This window comes from Artibeus jamaicensis, unplaced genomic scaffold, assembly GCF_021234435.1.
Source record: "Artibeus jamaicensis isolate MK-2021 breed Jamaican fruit bat unplaced genomic scaffold, CSHL_Jam_final contig_354, whole genome shotgun sequence".
Classification (NCBI taxonomy): Eukaryota; Metazoa; Chordata; class Mammalia; order Chiroptera; family Phyllostomidae; genus Artibeus; species Artibeus jamaicensis.
Genome location: NW_026521803.1, coordinates 21,258,056 through 21,282,872, shown reverse-complemented (window position 1 = coordinate 21,282,872; position 24,817 = coordinate 21,258,056).

Sequence of the window (24,817 nt, the reverse complement as noted above, 5' to 3'; positions counted from 1 at the left end):
TTTTTTTTAATATATTTTATTAATTATGCCATTACAGTTCTATTTCCCCCCTTTACTCCCCTCCACCCTGCACACCCGTCCCCCACCCTTCCCCCCCTTTAGTTTATGACCATGTGTCTCAAGTTCTTTAGATTCTATATTTCCCATACTATTCTTGCCCTCCCCCCTATCTATTTTCTACCTACCATCTATGCTACTTATTTTCTGTACCTTCTCCCCCCTTCTCCTTGTCCCACTCCCCTGTTGCTAACCCTCCATGTGATCTCCATTTCTATGGTTCTGCTCTTGATCAAGCTGTCCTCTTAGTTTGCTTTTGTTTTAGCTGCTCAGCTATGGGATGAGCATTGGTCAGGCTGATTCTAATGTAGGGCCTGGCACACTTCAAGGGCTCAGTCAATATTACTAAAGAAGCTTGTTATTTTTTATTCCTGTAATTTCTTCTCCCACTTAGCTCTTTGTAATAGGAATTTTATCCCCTTATTTTTTTTATCTCATGCAGTGCTTATGGCAGGAACCAGCACACACAAGGGTTTCCAGACTTTGTTAATTGAATTACGTGAAAAGAATAACAGCATTTTCAGCTGTGATGCCTCTTTTGGCGGTAACAAGGTGAGAGGCACTAGAAACTATTTACCTTCCTTAAATGCCTTAATTCTGTGTGAAAGTTTAGCAGAAGCAGCTTTACCATTAAAGAACATAAATATCCACCTCTCATGATGAGAATTTTAGGCATAAACAGTGAAAAGTCCCTATTTCTATTTTTGTGAATTGTAAAATGCTATTTCTGCCTCACCTGTTCTCCCATCTTTCTATCACTTCTCTGTTTAATAACTTCTCATGTATATCTTTTATATAGATAAGTTAAAATTTATTCCTGTAAAAACCAAGAGAAAGAAAAGCTTTCTGCATCCCATTACTTGTGATGAAGGCACACATGGATACACTTGATCTTTCCCAGTGGGATGGGCACAGGAATTAACCCACACATTGGCACATGAACTTCTTGTTTCTGCCAAATGTGTCAGCTGAGATGGGGTTGCTAATTTATTTATGGGGACATATGTCAATGTCACTCTGAGAAAATGGTTCCAGGACACACACAAAAAACTGACTGCTGTCAGGGCTGACCTTATGTGTAGGTGGAATAGCCACCTGCTCACTCACTTCTTGAAAGATTAGGGCATCCAGAAAGCCCTGCCTCATCTCAGTTCTTACGCAAAGAATCTTCCTCGCTGGACTTCCTATGGCTTCTTTCTGAGTCAAGTCAGTTCCCCTAGAGAAGTGTGCCCTGCTCTGTTCCCATGATCATGCTACGGTGTAATCAGAGAGGAGGTTTTGCCAGGAGGTGGAAGCAAATATGAAAGTAGAGGTAATACTTACAGCAGGTCATAGGTGCAAGGGAGGGGCATAAAATAATGAGGGTGGGGGCCATAAAACTCCACTGTCTCTAACACTATTTATACACACACAAATGAAGTGTGAGCAATGTAAAAGTTGTGCCTATTCACTTCTTAATCTCAAGTGTGAGATGCATCAACCAATATAAAAGCCCCTATGCAGCACTGACCACAGGAAGACAATTTCCACGTCTCCGTTTCATGCCTCATACAGGGCAGTTTTCCTGCGGGTATCTGAGATCCTTGTAACTTTCTTTAACACCTAGGATCCAAAGCTGCTCACACTCAGCAGGCAACAAAAGAAGTGCCTGTCCTAGCATCTTTGTTTGCCTTTATGTCTCCTGTTCAATAGAACCATTGTCCCTGCCTCTGTGATTACTGAGTCTCTGGACTCTGACTGTTTGGGCTTTTGATATCTACCTGCCTAGCTTACTTCCCTGGAAAGTGGCCTCTGACCTGCCGACTTCCTGTACCTTCCAGCCCACACTTGTGTGACCAAGTCCCCAGCCCTGTATCCACCTGGTCTGCCTGAGACTTTTTCTGTCCTCTCCTCAGCATGGCACCCAGGGTCCTGCCTTAAACAACAAAGGGGCATCAAAGCTTTACTACAAGCCTGAGACAACTGTTAGGATTGCTATATTTGATGATACTCTGGTGGCAGTGGTCCTTGCGGGAAAGGAAGTAGAAATCAAGCTGATACTAGAAACAGTGGCAGAGAGGCAGAAGCTAGTCTCTGCTGTTGTGAGTTGCATGACCTTGGGTGATACACCTAAACTCTCAGAGCTTCAGTTTCCCCATCTATAATGGGGTGACACTAATATCCACCTTGATGGCTCTTGGGAGAATTAAATGTTTGAAAGTGCCCAGGACAAGTCTTGGCACATAGTAGGTAATCAATATACATAGGATTTTTTTTCTTCCTTTCTTAAAATAACAAAGCATGAGCCCAAGGTGAAAGTTGAGATTAGCTAATATCAATTTACTCCTTTGCGCTAGAATCTCCACTTTTTACACCTCCATTTTACAGGCACTGTCCTTTTATGTCAGAAGTTCCCGTTACATAATTTGGGCAGAGGATCAATATAGTTTTTTGATCCTTGACAACCCAAATTTTGGATTTCTGGAATTCTTTTCTGAATTCAGAAGTATCAATTACTAGCACATTCATTAATTCACAACAGACAAAGCAGCATCTGACAAGAAGAGAGAAATTATTAAAGGGAGAGAAAGTGATCAAAAGAAAGACAAAATATGGAAAAACATAGTATGTCAAAGGCCAGGGAGATGGGGAAAAGTATGGGGGAAGAAGTATGACAAGCAGGGGAGCAGTGGAAGTGGACACTAGGAAGGAAAGCAGAGTGGGAATAATGCGGGAAGCCCAAAGATAGATTTTCCTACTATAATTGGTGAGGTTACAGATACTGGTTATTTGACAATGAAAACAAGAACTGGAGAATTTGGGTTAATTCTCACTTTTTCCAAGAACCCATTTCTATCTTTCTGCCCATGGTCATTTGGTCTTTGTTAAATTTGCATAGAGCTCATCCTCTAGTTTCCAAGCCAACCCTAAAGGCTAGCCTTGCATTGCTTTAGGTTCCCTATGCTTTATCCAACCTCCCTGCATAGATATAAAGCTATCAAGGTCAAGGACAACAAGTTTGTTGGACCCTCCAGAGGTCCTAGAGCAGTGGTGTGCATATAGTCAGTGCTTAATAAACCAGAGAAAGTGTTGGCTCTTTACTTATACATTCATTTATACTCTGGGGAAGTTAGTGATCTCAGCAGCCTTCAAAGAGGCTGATCTGTATATAGGAGTGTTGGATGTGGTACACAGCTTTCTCTGAAACTAGGGAAGTCACACGGGATGAAGGGGGGCTCTATTGAATTTGGATGAAGACTGTCTAGCCAGCCATCTGATATCCAATAAGACTTTTAAAGGGGTCCAGCCTCAGCATTCCAGATGCCCCTTCAGAACCCTCAAAACTGAATGTGTGTCTCTGCAGACACGTTTATTGTTGTTTTAATTTTATTCAGAATCCTCTCCCGTTGAAAAGATGCTCAAACAATTAGGAAAACAAACAAACAAACAAACCCATGGCTAGTGCTACTTGCAAGTAAAGTAGTCAGTAGATTAGAAATGCCTACATCTTTGTCTGCCATGTTGACATTCCTTTGCATTCTCTTTAGAGGACACACACCCCACCCACAAAAGAAACATAGTTACTTGTAGCATTACAACAGGAATCTGAATTTAATGGTCCCTGATTTCTACTCCACTTGAAACGTATCAGATGGTGAGAATGGAATAAGTGGATTAAAAGTCAATTTGTGTGAATTTGGACAAATAGAGTAACCTCGCCAAGCTTCAATTTTCTCATCAACAACATTGCAAGTATGGTATGAACCGACAAATGTAAAATCACAGAACATGGAGCCAAGTTCATGGTAAGGGCTTAGTGAATATTCAATTAAGCATGCAGGATTATTTGTGTATGTATCCTTGGCCTTGTAGGTGTTACTAAATATGGCATTGCTGGGAATGGCTTGCAATATGATTCCTATTTAATCTAAGTTTCAAAAAATTAAGGGCACAAAATAATATTCTTCAGTAAATCAGAATTTGTGCATCTCCTCATCTAGCAAAGAAATAAGACTTTAATTATAATATTTGAGATAGAAAGCCTCCTACACATAAAGTGGCTATTATTGTTAACATATTATTCTCCATATACCCCTTTATTTTGTTTTAAGTTTTCCCAATTATTCTGATGTGATATAATAAAAGAAAACTGGACTTTGATTCTGGAGGTCTGGACTTTAATCTTATATTTGCTATTTATTAATGAGTTGAATTAGGCCTCATGACTCAGATTTCTTATGTGTAGTATGAGGGCCCTACAGGATTCTGGTTAAAGGCAGATGAGGTTAAACCCATCTAAGTACCTTGTATGTAGCAGCCACTGAATAACTGCCTAATAGTAATAATCCCTATTAGGAAAGAGAGGCTAATAGGTTCTTCCCATTTTCAGATGAGGGAAATAAGGATCAGTGTAGTTAAGTTTCAGAAGTTAATAGCAGAGGTGTGATTCATACCAGGATGCCTGATGCTCAATGTGGGGCTGTCATCTCTGAACAATGTTGTATTTATTGTTTTCTGAGTAATCATTTTGGAATTGTGGAGGGCCAGTGTCTAATAATAAGATGGGCCAGTCCTGGATTATTGAATGCAGCTTGTCCTCCCCAGCTTACTCTCCCATTCCAACTACTACATCAGCCCCAGGGAAAAAAAGGCATCCCCAATTCCACACCCAGCCGTGGAATGACATCCTAAAGAATTTGCTGGAGGTCTGTTTTTACGCCACTTTCTAATCCTTGGCTATACATTCATTTCTTTTTTTCGTATGTTCACAGAAAACAAAATGCATGTATCCCACCACATCTTACACCTCTGAGATCGCAGAAGCACATGAATTACTGTCAGTCAGCAGTAGCTATTATAACAGTCAAATTAGATGAACACTCCCACCTTAACTTGCAGAATGAGTTATAGCAGTTTACCAAAAATCCCAGAGGCAGAAGTAGAGCACTGTTAAGTAATGCTGACTCATCACTCTTCTCCAAGGCACAGAGGACAATCTTATTTGCAAACACATGAGCCTCAATGTCCAGGTAGAGAAGTTATTAAGAAAAGTCAGAGTTACAATACCATCAAGGACCTCCCAAACCAACAAATGTTACCTTTATTTTCTTTTCTGTGCATATTCAGGAGTTTTTCATTAAAATCCGTGTCTAAATTAAGTCTAAAAGAACTACTTTGATTAACAAAATACGTATGAAAGAACATGGTATCAGAGTGTAGCTGGTAGTTTTTGTTTGTTTGCTTTTACTCATAAAGTAATCTTTCCCCCTGCACTGTACAATGTTTGACTTCCAGTAAGACAACCCATTGACTTCCTCCTCTTGCAGCTGCAGAGCACACCTCAAGTTTTGACTCTGCCTACAACTGTGATGATAGTGCCTGCTGTAGCTTGGGGTGAGAGAACCAATTTCTACTACTTTTTTCACTCACATAAATATCTCATCTGTCACATCAGTCCTCTGTCTCAAGAAGGGACATTTGGACAGATTATATGCACAACTGATTTTATAATTGCTTCTTCAACCAAATTAGATTGATAGATATTGTCGCTATAAAGAGGAATAACATTCAGATAGTATTATTTTTGCAGTGAGTTGCCTTAGATTTCTCACCTATAAAATAAGTTTTAGAATGTTTTGATTTGTAGAAGTGCTCAAAAGATTTTATAGAATAATATATAGGGATACACCTTTTAAAAATAAAAAAGAATACATTCAAAATTAAGTACTTACTCTTGTTATTCTGTTTTCTTATTTGTGTCTAAAGATATTATTTTGCTAAAATTTCTAACATCGAAATGAGAAGAATGTACTTTAAAATCAGTTGAATCAAATAAAAACTTGGTGAAGAACAGCTGGCCAAGGTGCCTTTGCTAAACTGGAAAGTTATGAGAAAAGTATAATGAGATTATATGGAGAACACAGTCCCTAAATCCAGGCCCCTTTAGCTTCCATGTTTGAGTGACCACAATTTCATATCACAGGAACCAACTCCATTTGAACTTGCAAGGACTAAGGAGAAAGGAAACTAAAATCCTCAGTCATGGACTGCCAAGATTTTGAAATATTATTAGACCTGGGATCATAAATCTGAAAGCAAAAATGAATCAATCAATTCAATTTTTATGTGCAAATTACTCTGCTAAAACCAACAAAAAATATCCTGATCTCTATACACCAAGACTAATGATTGAAAGCTGGTATGATTGGAAGTAAGATAATAAAAACAATACCTCATGTTTATATAGCAATGTAAAGTTTACAAAGAACTTTCACACACAATCATTTTGTCCTCACAACAATTTGTGGAGGAGGTATTATTTCCATGAGAGTTGAAAGAGATTAATCATTTTCTCAAAGTCACAGGTGCTAGTTAGGTGTCAGAAGATGAAGACTGTGGCTTCTCTGGAACATCCCCAGCACCTAGCTAACAGTGTGATACTGTATTTTATGTGACAAAGGAGTGTTTCAGAGAGCGAGCTGTATTGTAATTCAGATGAGTAAAGGAACTCATGAGGCTAGTTGGTAATGAAATCCTTTATAAAAACCTTGAAGCTTATTTAGGGATAAAGAGGTGGGAAAAAAATTCAAACATTTCCAAGGGCATGACATACAAATATAGAAGGAATTGAGGAAACAAAACAAAACAAAAAAGAAATTGCATGGAATATTCCATAGGATTCATGGATTGGCTTGACCTTCAGTGCTCAAATCTATGCATGACCCTTAACTGTTATGTTTTAAGAAGGAATCCTATCTTGATCAGGAAGCAATTGTTTCAATCATCCAAATCACAGGGAGCCAGGATAAATTGGTGACACTGTCAGTAGGGACATATTGTTGGATGCCTATAGTATAGCTGTAGTGCCTCATGGGTAGGAGTGAAATTAATAAGCAGGATGTAGAAACTAGTTAGTCTGTAGAAAAAAAGGAAATAATGAAACTGGGAGCTGTGAACATGCCAAACTAGCGCAGGGCTTCGGGGCTTGGCACTTGCCTGCCCCTGCTGTACATATATAGCCGTTAGCTTCCATAGCTAATAAGCAAGCAGAGGGAATGACAGGCTTTACCTAATGAAAATAGCAGCTATCAGTCTATGATTCAAAAGGTCTGTTCAATTCCTCGCATAGTAGATGATTTGATCCTTGTCCAATTAGTGGGGTTGTAACAAGGAAGCTGTGTGTGCCTTGGAACAAGGAAAGCTGCCAAGGGTTCCTTTTAAATCCTCTCCCACTTTTTTTTTCATATTTTTTCCACAGAATGTTGTGGCTACTTGGAAGAGTGTGTGTTCTCTCTCTCCCAGGGGAAAAGAGTTATTCTTTACTGAAAACCTGTCACCAATAGCAGCATCAATTTACAATTAGAAAAGTCTGCAGTAAAGAGGGTGATAAAAGGAGACTTGACTTTGGATGGTGAGCACATCATATGATATACAGACGATGTATTAGAGAATTTTACACTTGAAATCTATATAATTTTATTAACCAATGTCACCCAAATAAATTCAATAAAATTTTAAAAAGGGATTACTTCGGATGATTAGAGTTGTCATTAGAAATGTAAACAAAATGCATATTAGCTAATTAATTGGATTGAATGTAACCAATATGCCTATGCAGAGATGTTTCTTTTAAAAACTATAACTAGATGAAATTTATGTTCAATAAATGTAGTAAATCTGAATAAAAGAAAGAATACTGCTCCATTGCCTTCTATGGGTTTAGGTACTTTCAAATGTGCTGCTGTGGTAGCCCATGCTTAGCTCAGTCACGGCACTTGGTATAGTGTGTCTGATTATTTGTCTTTTTTTTTCCAGTGAACTATAAGCACTTTGAGGTAAGAGACTATGTCTTTCATTAGGCCCTAGCACATTATATAGTCTTCTTACAGAAACTTTTTTTTAATGAGTACATTAAAAATTGTATGTGTCTTATAGTAGCCAAAGAAAACAATACTAGGACTTAAAGTCCTTCTCTAAAAGGTGACAGGGTTGAACTGCACCATTGCTAAAATCTCCAGATGTCCAGGGCATCATTTGTCTAAGATACTTGATTTGTTGAAGTGATTTAGAACCTCCTTAAGTTTTCCCAAGAATCAATCTACTACTGTTCAGTCAACCATTTCTTTAGAGAGGACAGAATCTGAAATCCTGAAGAAAAGGGTGTCCATTAAGCATTGGAAAATTCCAAGAATATGAGAAATGATGGGATGATAGAGTGGTGATTTTGGGGGGGCTAGTTTCACCTTCAATAATAAGGCACTCCAAGTGAAAGAAGCCAGGCACAATAGGGCACCTGTTGTAGGATTCCATTTATATGAAATATCTGGAATAGGTAAGTCCATGGAGACAGAAAGCACTTTAATATTTGCCAGGAACTGGGGAGACAGAATAATGGAGAATGATTGCATAATGGGTAGGAGTCTCCTTTGGGGCTGATGAAAATGGTTTGGAATTACATAGAGGTGACTGTTGCACAATATTGTGAATTTACTAAGTGGCACTAAATTGTATACCTTATATTATATGAATTTCACCTAGATAAAAAAAAATAAGACACAGGCAAAAAAGTTTGAAACTGTCCAATTGAGTCAATATTAATTGCTGAATTTTATTTATCACTGAAGTCCAAAATCAAATGTGTACTCACCATTTATGGTCCCATTGTACCCCACATGTCATCTTGTTTTGACTTGATTGGTACAAAAATACATCTGGCCTCAGGTGATTGCTTTTCATGACATATTCCCTTTAATATAATGGCTTGAAGAGCAATAATGAACAGTCACTTAGCTAATCTGATTTAGATGGGATAGCACAGGATTTATCTTTAACTTACAAATTGCCCGGATGCTCTGAAATGTACCAATTACATCAACCACACCTGAAAACCTCCTGTCTCCCCACTTTCTCATCTCTAGATTTCACAAGTGGAAACATATTTTAACAGATATTTTTCAAGTATTTTAACAGATCCTTCAAGATACTCAAAACAGTAGAAGAAAACAGAAATTCTCATCTTATTTTAGACAACAAAACTGAAATGCAGTGAGTTTGGAAAGATGCATAGAGACTAGGTACTTCTGCTTGTCTCTAAGTCCAGTCCTCTTTACATCACTAATACTCTATGATTTTTTTCTATGCTCACATGACTTAGAATTTGGTCACAGAAAGCTACAAAAGAAAGGAACATCAGAGATTGCATATAAAAATAACTGGTCAGAGCAATTAGGCAAGTATCCCAAAGCTACTACACAGGTAGGAAACAAGGTAATGAGAACTATCGCTCAGGACTTTTGAAATTAAGTGCAGTGAAGTGGCCTTTCTACTCACTAGCATGCCTCGTCGGAAACAGGTAACAAAAGAGGGTAGCTTTAAATCACACTCCATGCAGACTTTTGAGCGTAACACAACAGTAATTGGACAACAAGCAGCAGAATGGTCAGCTTGTCCACTTCGTATTCTTGAATAACAGCTTCTGCTTGAAAGACACAGCAGAAACACGAAGTGCTTACGAAGAAATCAAATCAGATGAAATCAAAGCAGCATTTGACTACTTAAGGAAATGCTCCGGAGACAGCAGCCAGCATAGCTGTCATGTAGGGACTTGTGGCGTGTAGGCAGCCATCCATTCAAGCCACTGGCTAACAACAGCTGACTTGAGGAGTAGTATTTGAATCTACCCCGAGGTGGGGCAGAGCCCACAGACAGTGGGCCATCTGTTCTGATAATACCGCATTACTCTCTACACTCACTAATGAAGGCTCCTGAGTAATCTTTCATCAGAATGACTTCACGGCATTAAAAATGTATTTCAATACACAGCTTGTTTAAATATTTAACCCTCTTCGGCTTTGAGAGATTGATTCAAAGCTGCAGTGTTTATATGGGCAGGAAACATTGATTTTCATATGCATGCATGCATTAATTTAGGGAGACTTGGGCACACACCAAAGGTTTTGATAAATGGATCTTTAAATCTCGGGCTTTAATGGAGAATATTGGTTTGCCACCCAGATCCCATCCCGCTGCCAGTTTTTAAATATTTTCATTTCTCATTCCCTGATAGTGAGGGGGCAAGTCAGAAGATGAGCAGCTTTTAGAGAGTTATTTTGGATACAGTTTGTTTACACAACACACATACACACACATTATTCATTTTGCTGGCCTGCAATGGGAGTTATTTGTGCACAGGGCTGTCCAACTTTTATTAGATCTGTCGGCAGCTCACCATTTTCTGATATCTTGTCAATAAATCTGGAGACTGCAGTGTATATTCAGCACATGCAGGGCCCATGGATAAAAAACCCTCTTATGAATTTCTTTATGTGGTGACCCACCCCCCTCATTTTACTGAGGCTTCCATGCTAGGAGTTCTTTTTAACTCTGATCATCTTTGCAAGCTTAAACACTTCACTGGGTTTGGAAGACAAGCCTTGCTGTCCAGGCATGACCGTAAGACTTGTGAGAAGCCCTTAGCTCTCAGCTCTTAGGTGCTAGAAATAATTATTATTAACATCATACATACAATCCCTTTACCTACATATAGATCATCACTAAATATTGTCACCTTTATCTATCCTTCAGATATTAGCAACAGTCCCATGAGATGCTCAGTGAATATATTATTATCCCCACTGAGTAAGTGATAAAATGAGGCTCAGAGAATCAAAACAACTTTTCCAAGAGCAAACAGCTGGTGAGTGGGTAAGTTGGAACAATAACTTGGCTTTTAAATGCTCCACCATGTTGGTGGAGACAGTTCAGTTTTCTATGATACATATCTACAGGCTAATTAACACAATTAAATAAAGATCTATCAATTGTATATTAAATATCAGATAATATTTTGGCACTGGGAATCCAGTGATAAATAAGATAAAGTCCTGCTTTCAAGGAAACTAAGAAGAGAAAAGCACTTTGGAGCAGAGAATTAGGTAATATTAGTACAAGCAGTGAGATAAAGACACCCTGAGTATAATGGGAAGAGATACTCTGTGCAGATGATCAAAACTATGAGTTGTGTTAACACAGTCTAAGTGCAGCATATTCTCCCCATATTCAGCAAGAAAATGAGGTTCTAATAACCTAAGGTAGTCGTTAAATATAATGAGTTAACTTCTCATCCATGCATGTGAAATGGTACCAGTGTTATGGACCTTTCCTGGGAGAAGTGAGGAAATGAATGTTCATCATTTTGCGTTTTGTGATTGAATCTAGGGGATGATCAGTGACTGAGGCACAGAAGGCTCTCTGGGAGGGATGGAGTAAGGGAGGCAGATGGAGATGGTGATAGAGAGGGAGAGAGGAAGACAGAGAGAGAACTAAGGTTTTTTATGTTTATCTACATAAAGCATACATATGTATTTTTAAAAAAGAGTTCTTAATGATAGTCCCACGCCTTGTATACCCCCTCTACAACCAGTCTTGTGTTTTCTTGTAATCACCTTTATGTTTCTAAATATTATACATACAATGCTACTATATATTTTATTGATTTTGCACATTATTCCTCAGACAACATCTGCATCTCACCTTTCATATACACCTAAAATAGTAAGTCACTCGATTAATTAAAACAATAGTTACATTAATATTATAATAAATATAATATTCTTTACTATAAAACCAAATAATATATTGTTATTGCATTTCCCTTTTTTATAGTAGTTTCCTTTCCATCAGTTTTATTTGCCTTTTCTTTTTTCTCTTGCTCCACCTAGTAAAAGCAAACCATATACTTTTACTAAATGTTCTACCATATCAAATATTCTGTCACCTCTTTCTTTTAATTCCCTGAAGATTTCTCTACCAGAAATCTCTACCCCCTTTGTACAATCTAGATTTGAACCCTCTTTCTAAGGATTTTTTTTTCCATTATAGTCCAAGGAATTCTCTTGAGTGCTCTCCTGGCACCATTACATTCTTTTCTGGGTATGATGTCTCACTCTTTCTTGGTTAATTAGCTGCATATTTCAAAAGCAAATCATCATGTTGCTACTCACAAAAGGGTGACTGGAAGGTAAATATTTCTGAATATTGCTTGTCTTTATATTTTCCTCACATTTAATTTGTACTTTGGCTGCCCACTGAATTCTAGGTTGAAAATAATGTTTACTCAGTTTTGTGAAGGTATTCATTAATGATATTTGTTCTTTCTGTTTTGAAAATGTAATCCATGCAAATCATTACTTTGCATGAGACTAATAATTCTATTAACTGTCCTTGTTCCAAAACATCATAATGACTTGTCTTAAGGTAAACATATTATTTTTTGCTATGTTAAATGCTAGATAAATATCTCTTAATGCACAGTTCTATGAATATTCTAATTTTAATGTAGAGTTCTGTGCCCTTAAATTTAAAAAAGTACCTGTTATTATTTATCTGATTAATTATCTCTTATGTATGCTCTTGACTGTATTCTGTCTTTTCTTTTATAGTTTTAAATTGCATTTTTTTGTGTTACACTTTATTGAAAATTTGACTTTATCTCTCGACTTGATTTCTAAATAATAATATTTCACTTTTTCAGAAACATTATCTTTTTCTTTAAATATTAAAATTTAAATAGTAGCCCTAGCTGGTGTGGCTCTGTGGATTGAGTGCCAGCCTACAAACCACAGGTTTGCCAGTCCAAACTCCCAGTCAGGTCACGTGCCTTCGTTGCGGGCCAGACTCCTGATAGGGGGCATGCAAGAAGTAACCACACACTGATGTTTCTTTCTCTCTTTTTCTCCCTCCTTTACCCTCTCTAAAATTAAGTAAATAAAATATTTAAAAGAAAATAAAGAAAAATAGAGGGATAGTTCTTTATCTTTTATGATTAATATTTATAAATAAAACATAATTTCAATGATATATGAGAAACTGAAGTGAGGGACACTTTGGAGGATAAGACAGTCCTTTTCCTATTCTGTACAAGTGCCACATACAGGAAATGCATTCCTGGCTTTCAGGTAGGCTGGACTTTGCGCTCAGAGGTAACCAGGCTGAGCATGAGAGGACTGAGGTTTCAGAAGGGAAGCAATATTGCTTGTCAAGGGAGTGAAAACAAATAAGAAGCAAAACATTGGCAAGGCCCATGCTGAAGAACAGCATTCAAGGTGGTTGCTTTTACTGAGTCTCTAAAGTCAGTGTGAAATGACAACCATCAAAGTAGACTCAAGCTTTCTTACCACAAAGAAGAGGAACTCTCTGAATCCTGAAAACCCCTTGGGATAAATTGATTTTCCTATTTGGGTCATTGAGAGGTAGTGACAAAGATGATAGTTATTGGACCTAGAATTTGGCATTTATTTGAGCACAATCTATGGTCTATATAGAGATTGCTGTTGAAGCAAAGTTGCTTAATCTTACAAATGGGAAGGGCCATGTGAGGACACCTGCTAGATAGTGGAGGAGGGTAAGTCAACTGCAGTCATTCATCACAGCAAGCTAAACAGTGTACTAGAAGGATATGCCCCCATCACCAGCCACAGTTTATATAAGTAATAAACACTGTCTATGTTAAAGTGAACAGGACTCCACCAGTGAATGGAGCACAAAATGGTGTAAATGTAAAATTACCAAGAACAGCAATCAAGGCTACTCATTGGATCAAAGATTATCTTTTAAAGATTGTCTTTTAGCTCATGAAAAAGCTCCAATGCACAATACTTGGGCACAACATCCACATCCCAGGTCAGAGTTGCAGAAACAGTATTAGAACAGTGAAGTAGAATTATCAGGTATTAGAAATAACAGATGAAAAGCACAGCATGGAGCCAGTGAATACTCTGAGGATTCAGTTTATTTAAAGCAGTCAGATGCCATTTAAAGATCCTGGCATCTATCTTCCTTCATGATATGCTCTTTATGCACTTTGTTTTATGCATTACCATTTGGAGATCATTCTCCCTGATAAATAAAATGGGAGGAAAATAAGAGATGAATGAACCATTCTGTCTTTGCTGTCATTTTCAGCAAAGACAGGAGCTTATCTACCCTAAGCCATGTTCTTATTCCAGCTCTGAATAGAGTAAAAATCACCGTTTTCCTGAATCCAGTATTTTTTTCTTGCTTTTTACCCCCTGGTTTTTAGCTTTCCATGTGAGCTTCTCAAGTATACATTAGAATGTTTTGTATATCTCTTATTTACATGCCCCTCTTTTTATTTTTGGTGCACAAGCTATAGGATGTGAGTTCATTGATACAATGTGAATCCATCAGATAATTCCCATTGTGGCCACTCCGCTGAAGTAGAGGAGTACTGAAAATACAGAGGGGGAGTAAGGAAATGTGTAATCAACTGGTATTTTCCTCTTCCCTGAAAATATGGATACAAATTAGCAAATATGAATGAACACTGCTATAAAGACCATAAAATCAATATGGAACTAAAGAACATAAAGTGAATTTGGTTATCACTGCTGCCTCTAGGAAGGTTTCTGGAAACAAAAGTGATAAATGGGAGGCAAGGAGAAGGAGTCAAAGTCTCAATACTGATGGAGCCAGGCAAACGCTACATGGCAAGCCATTGTGTCTATATTACATGCTCATACCAGACAGCTCAGAGAAACTAGGTTAACTATTAAAAAGCCCATGTTTCTTCCTCAAAGTTATTAATTCCAGGATGACATGGTCATGTTTTCCCTAAGGTTCCTGCCCTTCTAATTCTACTGAACAATGTTCATATTTATTACAGTGAATTATGGAAAATTATTATTTCCTCATCTTTATGAAAGGCAAATTTGTCAGCAAGAAGAGTCAGAAAAATGCCACACACTAAACTTTGAAGATGTAAGCCTCCAATAGATCTATTTATGCACTTATATTCAACGAGTGATATGTGTGTGCCTTAAATTCTTTCTGTTGTACTAGAACGACAATATCATTGTTATTGTGTAACTTATAATCTAAGAAGTACAAATATTATACATATATTGCTGAATGAATTATAATAGTGATCAAGTCTTCAAGGAAAAGGTAATTATGCTATGAATACACTTGACAGGAGGACCTAAGCTTATCTGAGTGCTATTTTAGCTGACCCAACTGATGGATGAATAGAGTAGTTGTGAGAAGGGAAGAGGGAGCACTATAGTAGGAAAGAGTAGCTATGAGATTGAAGCAAAAGGGAGCATAGAATATTCCAGGACTGAAGGAAGGTTCACAAAGCTGTAGAATATGGCATGGGAAAAGCTTCAAAAATTAGGAAAGTATCACATAATACAGGTTTTTCAGTCTGTGTAGAAGAAAGCATTTGGGATTTACTTTAGTGGTAACTGGGATTTATTTAAATTTTAAGCAAGAAAACGAATGGGTTTATTTAAAAAAATATTGCATGAGTTACTGTGCAAAGAGAAATGTGAGAGGTCAACTAAGCAGTTGAAAAGAGGCAAGAGGAAATGTAATACCAAGGTGTAGATAAGATGGTGGCAATGGAGATTGCTTATATTTAGACTATTGTATGGCAATGATGACAGAGACAATGGCTATTACTGGAATGAGAGGAAGGAGAACTGAGTATACCTTAGATCTACTTAATTCTATTTACACTGAGTAGACTGAAGACCCCCTAGTAGATTAAAGAGCAGAAACAAAAAGATGTGGTTGGGCAGAAAATGCTTAACATGGATTGGTAAAGAGAAGAGAAAGGTTGAGAAGGTATAAAGAGAGAAATAAAATAAATATTTTGAGGTAATTACCATTTATGTAATATACACACACAAACACATATTCTTGTAAATATTTCTCTTTCACCCTCCTCTTTTACTCTATCTCCCTTTCTCTCCCCCTCTCTTTCTTTCTCTTTTTCTTTCTTTCTCCCTTTCTTTCTTTCTCTTTCTTTTTCTTTCTTCCCCTCCCCCTCTCTCACATGTACATGCAGAACAAACAATATATTATTTAACATGTTATATTTTAGCATGTTTTTATGTGGTTTTGAGAAATTGTAGTAAAGTTTGAAGCTTACTAACTTTTTTAATGAAAACCTGTGCTGAGACTGGACTATTAAGGCAACTGAGTTTTATTCAGTTACAGATAAAACTGAATGACTGCTTTGATTTGAATTTTAATGGAAAGAGGATTATCAAGTATAATACTCATGTTTCTTACTTAAATAATTTCAAAGATAGTAGTATCTTTTGCTGAGAAAAATATAAAAATACTTGAAAAGTTCTTTGACTCCTATGCTCTATAATTTAACTTCATTATCATTTTTTGAGATCTATATTAAAAAATTATAACCATATATTTTGTTTAGTGATTTTCTGTTTAGTATCATCTCACAATGATATCACCTTCTTTTTCTTTTCTTTTTTTTTTCTTTTTTACTTAACTGCCAAAGTGCTTTCTACAGTACTATGTCTGAGGAATTTGAAGACTTCTCTTCAGGAATACAATAGGTTCTTTTATTACAGTACTATTTCCTCATATCCTTTATTTAAACAATTTTGTTAAGTCACAACCTTCATTTGTCATCTTCTTATCATTTATCTGGCCTCACTAAATTTCAGTGACACTTTCATCGTTTCATTACCATTCTTATGTCAAATTTCAAATTCATTCTTTGGATAAGTCTGCAGTGCACTGTTATAGATTATCTTAATTTTTCTGTTTCTTTTTCATTTTATGTCTTTCCTTTTTTTTCCTTCAGTAAAATCTACTGAGTGTCTGCTACATATAAGACATTGTTGAGTCACTGGTATTATGAAAATGAACAAGGGTTGTTTTCATAAATCAGCATTCTAGTCAGAAAGGAGGAGGTAGAAAGAAAATAAATATAAAAATAGTAGGTGAAGATATATGCTATTTAGATAAATAAAATTGGGTAATATCATGGTGACTTGGAAGCTACTTTAGATTGCCTAGCAGATGGCATTTAAGATGACACTGAAATAGGCTATAGAAAACCCTGTAGAGGTTATGAGGGAGAATACTCCAGGGAGAAGAGATAGATATGAGAATGGCTACAGACAAGAATGAGCCTGAGTTGTATAAAGAAGATAAAAAAGACAAATATGACTGAGTCCTAATAGGAGGGGAATGGAGTGGTTAGAAATGAGGTCAGCACACAGACAGCTATATGAACCAAGGTCATGGGTATGAGTATTTGTCAAATTGGTGGCATTTCCTGAAAACAGTTTGAGCAAAAGAGTAACATGGTCTTGATTACTTTTTTAAAGAAGCCCATCTGCTGGCCTTCTGGAGGGTGACTTGAACATGCACTGGTGGAAAAGGAGGAGGCCAGTAGATGTTTACTTTGAGAATCCAGGTAAAGTTATTAATTCTTGAATTAGGGTGATAGTGGAGATTTAGAGGCATGAGCCAGTTTTAGAAATGTTTAATAGAAACAGTTGATGAGACTCATTAGAGAGAACATGCTGAGTTGAGTAAAGGAGAGGCAATGAGGATAACCCCTCGAATTCTGTCTTGTACAGTGGAATAGATGATGCTCCCCACACCAAACCAAAGATGGAAAATGTTTGGTTTGGGGAAGAATTTCCCATGAAAATTTAGAAGTTGTCCTTTTTTTTTGTTTTGGCTATGTAAAATTTGAGATGGCTATTAGACATACACATAGAATTTTAAAATATTGGTTGGGTAATCTAGTCTGAGGTGTAGGAAAAGCCCAGAGATAGTTTTTGCAGATGGGTGTAGAGATACAGAGTAGGCTGTGAGAATAGGTGATGTCAGTCAACCAGGTCACCCAGGGAGATGAGGACACTACCAAGGAAAGATCCGGGAGCACACCAACCTTTCAAGATCTAGAAAAGTCGTAGAAGCCTGAGATGATAGAGGCTAAAAAAATATGTGAAAACTGTAGGTCAGAGAACAATGTGTCCCCATTGTGGAAGCTGAAGAAAAAATGTATTTCAGAGAGATGTAATCTTTCAATTATTTATTGTTGTCAATAGATTAAATAATATAAAATCAGAAAAGGAAGCAATGGTGCATGCTCTGTGAGACATGAATGATGTTCTAAGTAGATTGCCTGTGTTTGGGGGAGAATTGCTCAGCATTTTCTCATCTATGCTAAAAACCTTTGTCCTTGACTCGAGTTCTCTTCCACTGATGGTTTAGTTAATTATTATTATTGTTGTTGTACATAAGAATTAGCTATAAGATAATCCTCAGGATACTAATTCTGCTCAGAGTAGTAATCATCTCTGCCAATTTCTCCTATTTCTTTGGTTTGTACTCCTAGAGGAATCAACAGAAATGAAGAGCAGCTGGTAGGGTTGGCCAGTCAGTATGAATTACTTTTCTACTTTGGCTTCATAGAGAATAGTAGCATTTAGAATCACAAGATTTGATCAGACAGAATCAGGAATGAGTCCCTTTTTTGACACTTATTGTGAGCCCTGGAATCAAACTACTACATCAACCTAAGTTGAGATCCTGAAATTCAAAATAGAGTCAAGTAAAATCTACCTCTTAGGGCACATGTAAAGATAAAATGAAACAATAAGTGCTAAGTACTTAGCACAGTGCCCGGCACATGATAAGTGCTTCATAAATGTCAACTACAACTACTGCCAATAAAAATGATGACTGTAATTTCAAAAGTGGCCCATGAATTGTGGAGATAACAGGAATCAGAAGAGAACAGCATGAAGTACTGTGGTAGATGGAATAGCAGGGCAAATAAAGGAAGATCAGGGGAAAGAAATCCATTTTGGCTGACACACAGGTTACTCAAACAGCCAACTAACTTAGAAATCTTATTTAGTCATGTCTTTGTTTCTCAGGGAAACCACAGAAGAGGCATGGGTTTGTCTCCAAACCTTCCAAACAAAACTCCCGGTGAAACGCATTCCTTGTATCTCTAAGGAGTTCCCACTCAATAATCAGCCTTTCCTTGTGCCGTATTTACGGGTCTGCTGCAGCCCTCAGAATTCTCTCTCAACATGACCAACACGCAATTTCAATCTAGCTCCCTTTCCTTCCTCCTCCTTTTCCTCTCCACATTGTCTAAGTGCTAATAATAATAATTCAATTTAATAACATCCATCCTCACAGAGTACTCAAGCCCATCCGGTCCTCAAGGACAGCTAACCTTCCCAGATGCACCTCTCAGCTTCTTTATCACACTTGAAACACAGCATAAAGTACATCTTCCCCAGACTTTGTCATAAAGGGTGAGGCCGACACTGCAGGAATGAAATCGGGGAAACACAACCTTGAACCATTTTATCTCCTCTCCCCTCCGCCCTCTTCCTCCCCATTGCTTTTCCCTCTTCTCTTTGACCAATACTTTTCCTTAGCAGTCAGAAAGAGAAGAAAAAAACCCTTAAACTGTTGTTCCCAAAGGGGTCTCCTGGAATGGTTCACTTTCTGTTTGGCAATTGAAGCCCAATCTAATATGAATGATACTCAGCATTGATAGCTGCCTCAACAGTCATTAATTTGCTAATAGAAATTGCTTTTTGATAATGCAGGTCAGGATGATGGCCTCCGGTTTGTAGATAAAGAAATTGAAACATGAAATGTTAAATGTCTTCTATGCAGTGGCTGTGCTGGAAATAAGTCAGAAAAAGGACCCACTTAACTGGCATTCAGCTCTTTGAAACCTTAGCTTCCTGAAATATATAAAAAGAAAGTACCGTATTTTTCTGTGTATAATGTGTACCATTTTGCCTCAATTTTTGAGTGAAAAATAAGGTTGCACATTATCAGTGGGCATAATGAATGCATGCCATGGGTATAAGAATGGTTACAATAGTCCTGTGTACAATGCTCACATACAATGTGGGTGCTCATGGTACACAGCAAAGCATGGGGTAAAAGGGGCTTTTGATATTTATGAAGAGCTAAAATAATTATAACAAAATGTGGTTGGAAACACTCATGCACTTGATTCACATGATTGTGCTAGATTCATTTATTATCAGTTGACGCACAATTCTAATTACATTGTATATTTTGCTTCCCAGTATATTAAAAATAAAACTTGAAAGCTGAAATTTGTTTTAAGTAATAGTTGAAAATTATTAAGTACGAATTATAGGATAGAAATTATTATTGTCAAAACTTTATTTTAATTATTTGAATATTATTTTTACCACATCGTGGATGAGAAAATTAAGATGTTGAGAGGCTATATCATGTAAACAAAGTCACACAGTAGGTTCAAGGAAAAGACAGAATGTAACTTCTATGTCTACATAGAAGGGTAACACTTAAGTGTTACACTCAATGTACCACTAAGGCATCACATACTTCTAAGGAGTATGTGACTCCTTAGTGTGTGTGTGTGTGTGTGTGTGTGTGTGTGTAAACAAGGGTAATATCCACTACATGAAATTGCTTTGAGATCATGTGTGAATGTACAATTAAGAGCTATAGAAAGGTAAAAAGAAAAGATCTTAGTTTTGAGAAATTCCCAGGAAGAGGGGACAAGTTAAGCTGTACTTAGTGTCTTAATGAAAATTAATTGACAGCCAGTGAGAAACCAGCCAGACAGGGCAGAAGAGAACAGTGTTAACACAGGCTGTGCTCCTAACACCTCATAGTGCTGAAGCCTTTGCTCCATAACTATGTGTTTCCACTCATTCCTTTCTTACCAGGGTGGAATGTGCAACACAAGATTGTAGACTTAGACTGTTTAAGACTCCGTGTCACACATCTTGACATCCTTCGACAGCATCGCATGGTGCTCTCAGTTGACTGATTAGGTGTACACTGCCCAGCCCAGGACCACCAACAAATGCATGAAGATGATCTTCCAAGGGGTTTGGAAGAAGTAACACCAGACAGGTGTCAAATGGGAAATGGCTGCTGGAATCTTTGGTGCTTTCACCTTTTCTCCTCTCTTTTGCACTGATTTCTCTATTATGGTTTTCTACCTCCAGAGATCTTATATTGTTTTTACTTTGTACCTTTATGTCCTATATTAACAGCATACCTGATGATTTGTGCTGAAACCCTATCTTAATTGAAAAGGAACTGCTCATAATTCACTCTGAAGAGCAGGGATCAATTTTATCCCTGTGCATTGTAGTGGATACTGTGGCACTGTGGTATGTGGTACTCAGATCCTCGCATCACCTTTAAGGAGTAAAGCACTCTTTCTTCCAGGTTGCGGGAATGTTGGCAGCCGACTGCTCTCTTGTGAATTCCTCCATGGGAATTGCCTTGACTAGAAGAGAGTCACTTTGACCAAGGTCACATCACTTCCCAAGAGCATCATATAACCAATTACCTATCTACATCAGTATATAAAGTCCTGGCTCCTTTGTCTCCATGTGGGAAAATCCTGAAAGACCATTCCAGGTCAGGAGCTCTCAGAATTGTGTATGCATCAAAGTTATCTTCATCCTCTGTCCAATTCTGCATCCTTTATTCTTTCATAAGCATGGTCTCTGAGATGCTGGAATTAAAATGTATTCAAGTATGGGTTTGCTTTTCTTGTCTAGCAGACCTGATTCATCACTTACAGCTCAGTACTTGCTTCCCATGTTGTCTTTAATGCAACAATAAACACTGCACTGGACCAAGGGACGGTCCTTATAAGGACCGTGTGGCAGAGTACCCATGAAAATGGAGGGGACCTGTTAGTCCTGTCATATTCCATGCCACCCAGAAGACGCTAGACTGATAAAACAAGTAGCAGTTGAGGCACCAGCTTGGTGATGGTCCCTATGACCAAGAAGTACCATCTTCTAGGACACATCAAGAATTCCAACAGGTAATACTATGGGTCTGAGATGCAAGAAGTGGAGCTAGGAAGGATCTACTTACTATCCGTCTCAGTGACTCACTTGGGAAGTTTGTTCTTCCCATCCCTAAAGTTGGAGTTCATAAGATTAGAGGTTCTAGTTTACAGAAAGAGATGTCTTCTAACAGGGGAAAATAATGAACATCATAAAACTTTAAGCTATAGGTTTCACCCCAAAACTTCAGCTTCATTACTCCAAGAGATCTCAGGACGGCAAGACAAAGTTTATACTCTGGTCATCAGAAAGGGAAAGGGCTGCTGTTACACTATGTAAGGAGAAAAGAATGTGTTGGGTACCCAAGCCTTTCATTTGGAAACTTGTTGGTACCCCTTGGCTCAATTTTGATGAGCATCAATGGCAGTCTTAAGGTCAGCAGTAATAGGAATCCTGTCTCATCCCACTAAATTTTATCTTATGCTTCCACAGGAAAACAGGCACATGAGAGATTATTATATAAGGTGTATCTGAGTATAATAAGAGGTTAATTAGGGTAAATTATAATGGATGCTGTGGGGTGCTGCCCAGATCCATAGTCATTGAGGCAAAAGCACTGATTCCCCTAGATGCTGGAAATGTTAGCTGTTGACAGCCTCAGCTCAATAGCTTTCCTACAGTTTGCCTCTGCTGAGGGCACACTCTCTTCTCAGAGACATCTCCAGTGTCTGGTGCATAGACATTCCCCACAACTGTATCTCCTGAGAGCAGTCTTCAATAAGCTGATGCATTCCAGTCTTTGTCTCAGAGTTTGTTTTCAGGCCAACAAACAAAGCGCAATATGTTTGCCCTCCAAAAAGAAGTTTGAACACAGGAGTACTTTCCAAGTACCTCTACCTTCTCAGAGAGAGATATATTTGGGGAAAGGGATAGTTTAGGAGGCCATTAAATCATACTTTACTATTTTAAATGCAATCCAAGGACTAGCAGTACCAGCATCCCTGGGAGTTTGTTAAAATGCAAACTTTCACCCCTTCCCAGGCCCACTGAATCTCAATATGCATTTTCCAGAATTTCCAGATGCCATGTGTGTGTGTTCAAGTGTGAGAAGGCCGGCTTTCGAGCCATGTTTTTTACATTTTTTGAATTGTACATTTCTATCATTAAAAAGAATATGAGCATGTTCACAACATTTATAACATTATACATAGTAATATAATAATTTTCATTATTTATTAAAATCTTACTGCTTATATGTGATAATATATGACATAAAGTCTGTGTGATATTTATAATTTATAACTATATTGTATGCAATTATACTAATATGTCATAAACATTGAAAAACATTCACAAATACAGAGACTAAAAATGATAATGCGAAAAGAGTAAGGACAATTCCATAGTTCCCTCCCTCTCCTCAGTAAATTGTCATTCATCCCCTTGGGTCTGTGGTCTCTCAATGGGAGATCGCTATTCTATATGCAGGCACACCTCAATCCTGTGCATTAGTTAGGGTCTTAGGAGGGGGGTTAATGGGAATCTCAGAATCTAGAAAAGTTAAAGATTGCTTTCTCTCTCAACTGGGAATGGAAAGAAAATCAGAGTGGTGTGACTTGGCAGAGAGTAGTGATGGCAACTAAAATTGCCGCCATTTCTAAGAGCTTTGCAGATTCAAGGAAGAGAGGGAACTTCTCCCTTATTGCCCAATCAATGTGATTGCAATCCAAGACACTCACCAAATCTGTCCATTTTTTACATGGGATACTTACTACTTGCATGTGACCATCTGACTGAATTTTCAGCAGCTGCTTAGCAGGTCATTTCATTTGTCAGGTGGATGAAGGTAATGAGAATTTATCAATCCCCAGTTCAGATTCACAGCTGATGTGTCACCATGCATTTCTAGAAATATTACTCTTATTTACTTAGGATGGATTTCAAATTTGCAGGAGATTACACAAGCACACTTTATGTATATGTATATGTATTATATTTATATATGCATACACATATGCATATTTTATACACACACATATACTATATATCTAAACCAGGGTTATAACTCTATTCCTCCTTTTTCTGGCATGCCAAGATGAACCAATACAGTGATTCTATGTGTGCCTGAATTGACATCTTCAATGATAATTGCATTAATGCTGAGGCTCGGGAGGTTGGTATGAAATCTGTTCAGGACCCCTGGCGTGGGAGCTGAGCACCATTGTTCTGCAGAGAAGAAAGTACCCTATAATTTCACTGAAAGTAGAAGGGGAGCAAAATGATATTGCTTAGAAAATGCACAAAGTAATAGTCATGGTGTCAGCTGCTTTGTCAGCCTTTCTGTTAGCAATGGAATGTTATACAAGAGTGAAAAAAAAGTCTCTCTCTAAATGCAAGACAATTAAAATATTTGAGCGAGTCAGGAACAGGAGGTCTCGAGTAGGAAAGCAAGTGGAATTGAAAGCGAGCAGCTTTGTTTCCCAACAAAAGAAGCAGTGCAGGAACTGATACCAGCAAAATCCAAGACAATTCAATATTCTGTATGGTGGTCAGAGGACATTGTTCCAGAGCATCGGAACTGGACAGCCCAGTGAGTAGTTGCTGGTGAAACATTTCCTTAAACCAGTTTTCTGTTCCAAACTCTATGAGGGACGTGTGGATGGAAATATTATTTTCATTCATGATGGCTCTTCAAGTTCACTTTTTGTCAGTCCTCCTCAACTCCATACACAAGTAATGGTAATGAACTTATAGGAAGAAAATCCATGAGAATAAAAATTAAAAGATATTAGTCAAATGTTTCTGCAGGCCTGCTGTCCTGATGACAGAAACAAAATGTGGCGTCCAGAAGCTCAGCTTCTGTGATGTGAAAGGGACTTAACTCACTTCACTCAGGACTGGGTCTGGGACCATTCTTAGTGCTGGAAGTTATAGCTATGTTGCTATTTCCTCCCTCAGAGAAAATTTAAAGAATCAGTCCCCAAATTGTTTCTTGAAATTATTCTTTTTCTAAAAGCTATAGGACTAGGAATGTGAGAGAAAGGAACAGCCTCATGACATTGAACTAAAAGGAGCTGAACTTTGGCTCTATGAGCAGATCTCCAATATAGCCAACATCCCTGCAAAGCAAAACCATAAAAATACTT